This window comes from Oculina patagonica, chromosome 1 (genome assembly GCF_052425735.1).
Source record: "Oculina patagonica isolate OP01 chromosome 1, crgOcupat, whole genome shotgun sequence".
In the NCBI taxonomy this organism is placed as follows: Eukaryota; Metazoa; Cnidaria; class Anthozoa; order Scleractinia; family Oculinidae; genus Oculina; species Oculina patagonica.
Genome location: NC_135758.1, coordinates 6,187,038 through 6,191,912, shown reverse-complemented (window position 1 = coordinate 6,191,912; position 4,875 = coordinate 6,187,038). Strand labels below are relative to the sequence as shown.

The window sequence follows — 4,875 nt, the reverse complement described above, 5'->3', positions numbered from 1 at the left end:
AGAACGTTAACACTAACACTCCGTGTATACTCATCAGTATCCATCTCATCAACTAAAACGTAATCACATGCCACGGAAGTTTTTGCAGTATAAAAGAAAACAGATAAAAAGACAGAAGAGAAGGGCGTCAATTATCACAATATATTGCAACGCAGTGCATTTCTACACAAGAGGACAATTTAAGTTGCATTACTAGTTCAGGTTTCGATGAAAGAGAACTAACCTCTCTCTTTTAATGCACATTGGCCTTCCAATAACAAAAACAACAAACACTTCTTCATTGTATTCCAGAATATATTATTATCTATAGAATGAAAGAACAAAATAATAAAAAGATGAAATAAAATAGAGTATGATGGCGAGAAAAAGAAAGCTAGAGGAGTCAGGGAGCAGTACAGAGTAGAATGAGCAATAAAATACTATTCTTTTTCTATTTTTGACCTTTTTTATCAACCCCCTATCTCAAAACAACCCTAAAGAAATGATTTTTCAAAAGCCTGGAAAGTATTCAGACGTAGTCACAGCCTTCAACTGCGCATCCTGCAGCAGAGACTGTCACTCCAGCATTGGCATTTTCAGCCACAACACTGAGGCATTATCAGAACAATGGAAGACTAGCAATAAAAATCTAATCCACAGTCTTCTGAGACTGATAGATGCCTTCTACTAGTCAGGTTTATTCTGAGTATCCTTGTGGCATTTTTCAACTGAACTGGACCAATCCTGGTGGTCAGAAAGAGCACACCATATATAAGGAGAGGCCCAACCATGAGTGAAATTCTAGAGCTCATTCAACAGCCCTACTACCTACACTGTATATGGGTATGATACAGGAGAACCCTCCCTCCCCAACCCTTCCTTCTCAGCCCTGTTTATTCTCACCAGTCTTCCTCTACCACTAACTACCTGTTTTTCCTCCTCTGTCCTAGCACAAGGTGTCACAAAGCACTTTTCACATAATATAATAATTATATCATATTGTTAGGAGTGCAATATGTGGTGCTTCCAGTGCAATTGGCCTAGTTTGAAAGAAATCACCTCCTGAATCTCTCCCCACCCCCCCCCTTTCCTCCCCCTCCTCCAATTAGTACTTTAAATAAAAAACAAACAAATTAAGCAGTGTTTCATCTCTTGTTCTCAGAATCTCATTACATATAAGACACACATGACACATGAAACTTTTCTGTCTCACCCACAAAATAAGCAAGATATTTTAATTAACAATTAGACTACGAGTCCGAGTTTTCTATAAGCGAATAGTCAACGAGGCACAGCCGAGTTGACTATCGCTCATAGAAAACAAGGGCAAGTAGTCTCACTGTTTTAGTAGAAACTCTTAAAGGACTGCAGTCCAAAAACCTACAATTTTACGTACTTATAAGCCAAAAATGAAGAAAAATTCATCTTTAAATGAGCAACGAGCACACAATTGTTTTCTATCAGCGAATAGAAAACAGTGGGAGAACCAATCAGATTCGCGAATTTTCAATAGAACACGGCTAAGTTTCTACTAAAAGAAATTAGAAAACAAAAAGTGGGTCTGTCCACACTTACTTTATTTTTGAGTTAAAGGAAGGTCATCTCAGACTGCTTTTACAGCACCTACATGTATAAAGAGGTAACCTTTGATCAATTTATGCAATGTAAGAAATGACACATAACAAGGCCCAGCTGGCTGGTCTCCACAAACCACTAAACAGTAAATTACAGTAAATCATGTTTCACAATAATTTAAAGTCAAAGAAAAACAACAGACAGACCTCCCATAATTATGGGCAGACACCCTTGGCACCAGAAAAATGTAGTGTTTGTATGTTGCTTGAACCAGGACAAATGTATTCAATTATGAGAGGTGTCCAGCTACGAAAAGTGTCCATTAGCAGGGGTTCCACCACACAAATATGATATCATCATCATCACCATTTATTAGCCCCTTAAACATTGGAATATTACAGTAGTACTAATTTATGGTAAGGCGAGGAGACCTCCAAAAAAGCACCCGTCTTATAGAGGAGGCCACCTTGGTTATCAATTTGTTAAAAATTTAGTTGTGGATGTGGGACTAGGTCAATTCACACTCAATTCAATTATAAAAACAAACACACCTTATATTTATATAATATTATTATAAACAAGGTCTCATTCATACAAGACTCTAAAATAAATGAGTAAAATATAAAGTAAAAAAAATTTACAACCACCATCATAAATCTATACAACAGTTTTGAGCTAATTTAGAGGAGAGAGCAAAGAAAAAGTGAATCAACAGTGTTCTTAATAATTAATAATAATTATTGTACCTTTAAATCATACTAAAAATGATACAAAATAATAGGTAATTAATGATCAATTTGCTAGCCAATATCAAAATAAAACATTTTCTTAGTTTTTGTAACTATTACAAACAAAGGAAGGTAAAGGGACACAACATTTCATCTACTTTGCAACACTTTATCCAAGGAACTAGAATGGAACTGGTCAACATCTTGTTCAAGTGACTCAAAATATACAGAGGTGGCACAATAGGGAGTCAAAATCTTAAAATTTTCCCTGGGGAAGCATGCTCCCAGAACCCGCTACAGTCAACTCCCTTTATAAGGGACACCTTCGGGACCACCATTCGGTGTCCATAATAGAGAAAGTCCGTAGAAGCAAGAGTTATTTTTAGCTAACGCCTGTCCATAATAATGGGGTGTCTGTAATAGCGAGTTGTCCGCAAGGCGAGAGTTGACTATAAAATGGTCTCCTGATAATCAGTGATACTTGATTTTGCTCAAAAGAATATTTATCTATTTCCATGGAATTAAGTGACAGTTGAATGGTTGTGTTATTTGAAACAGAAAAAAAGAAAATGACAATGATTTTATTATAGTTAATGGTTTGAAATCAACACTGACCAATTACGTACTGCCAACAAACTTTACACGAGTCTTACAGCCAATAACATCACCGCTGAAATGACCAATCAACTTTAATGAACCAGATTTATAACATCATCGACTGACAACAACTTTTCACTTGACTCTAAAGATGACTTCCGCTCAGGTTGTCGAAACGTCAGTCACCAACAACAGTTCTTTTCAGAACTACTCTCACCCGGACGATCATACTTTACGACCTAATGATTTTATTGTACAAATATATGCCATTTTGCCTCCATACATACATGTCACTTGCAGTTCAACCACAAAATTCATCCTCAGAAGATGGCATGCAAGGGCTGTGGATAAACTGGAATGAAACATTCCATGGTTAACGTATGCATGTGTAACTTCCCAGGGCTGTCATTAAGGACCATAACCTGTAACACCTGATTACAGCTGAGTTCACTCTATGTTACAGTAAAGATGCCAATCGGTGTTATGTTACACTTGCATACAGAGTAAAATATTGCTGGTGATAACTAAAATGTAATGACAGCCCTGCTACTCATTAAATATACTGTGGTGATTTAATTTTCTAAAAATAGGTGACAGTTTGACTGAGCTTATTGGCATTTCTGGGAAGATGTTTAGCAATAATTATAATTGGTTTTGCAATATTCATTGGCAAATAAGCTACTGAAAATAAGTATTCATGTAAACATGAGCCCATAAGCACTTATCCTAGTGAGAGTGAGGACAGCATTTGACACAAGCATAAGCTTTATATATGCATGTGAAGCAGTCTTTGCAATGTGCTTATGGTTATTTATCTACTCAGTGTTAACATGTCCACAGCGTTAGTATGGATCCCACGTTAACAATAAAGTTCTTGATCTCTAAACTATTGGTGGACATAAGTAGAATCTCAGGGAGGGGGTTAATCTCTATTTTGGAAACAATACAATATATTTATTATTTTATGCAGACACAAGTCTGGCATGGGTGATGACAAATCTTGACTTCATAAGCTTGTAATTCTAGTGGTCCTCTAGTGTAGCAGCTGCTATTGTGTTTGAGCTAGGGGTATTGTTTATGTTGTTTGTTCTATTGTTTTCTCGAAGGGAAGCGAGCCATTCATGTGAGACCCTTTCTACAAGTTGCCACACTCAATCCAGGAATACTTAGACCAGTAACAGGCTCAATATAGGCTAATATAGGCACAATTGCTTGGTTAAGTACAGGATTTTATTATTGTTTGATAGAGCCGTTTACTGACCCTCTTTACTACCAGTTCTTTTGTGAACAGAAGCTTCTGATATGAACAATCAAGCATCACAGATCAGTAAAGACTGATAGATACCATATTTTATAGATAACCACAAAAATGTGTTCGTTCTTCTAATGCTTTACTTGTTGCATATAAAACGGTTTTTTAATGCTTGGCTTCGGCACATTCATATTATGGCGAATTAAACCAGACATGTTTCAGAACCATGTTTGTTTAGAACCTCCCGAACACTACTGAGCAAAATCGTACGTATTATACCCTGCGTATTATATCATGACATCATGAAATCTAAATTAAGTCCCCGAGTTTTTTCACTTTCCATAATCATGACATCTGTCTCTTATTCTTTTACAAAAACGTAAACAGAAAAAGTAAGTAATACCTTGTGAAAATCATGTTCAGTGAAGAAAAACCCCTGGAGCCGCAGTCTTACAGTGCTATGGAAGCCGCCATCTTGATGCATTAGTAACCGCGCTCATCGCCACAAGCCTATCGTAATTGGTCGAAAATTGTCACGTGGGGCAAACTCCAGTTTTGCGCGGGAGTTTTAGCTCACCTTGCGTAGTTGGCAGCGTTCGATTGCAATTCTTCTCTAAGATTTCCAAAGGTAATTAAGTTTCGAGTAAAGACGGAAAAATTAGATCAAATTTGACTTGCTTGTGGTGGCTAGTAGAGAGGGTCTGAATGGGGTAATTGGAGTTAACCGACTAGCGACAAAGGGCG

The 4,875-nt window shown here is 37.0% G+C and overlaps 1 long non-coding RNA gene across 1 annotated transcript; it reads right to left on the bottom strand.

The window, feature by feature from the left end:
* Nucleotides 1-527: 527 nt before the first annotated feature.
* On the bottom strand, nucleotides 528-4,609 carry LOC144653560 (uncharacterized). The gene is made up of 3 exons (XR_013570763.1): nucleotides 4,535-4,609; nucleotides 1,555-1,602; nucleotides 528-723 (listed from the first exon to the last, which is right to left on the bottom strand). It is a non-coding gene; the product is annotated as an uncharacterized LOC144653560 (long non-coding RNA).
* Nucleotides 4,610-4,875: the final 266 nt, after the last annotated feature.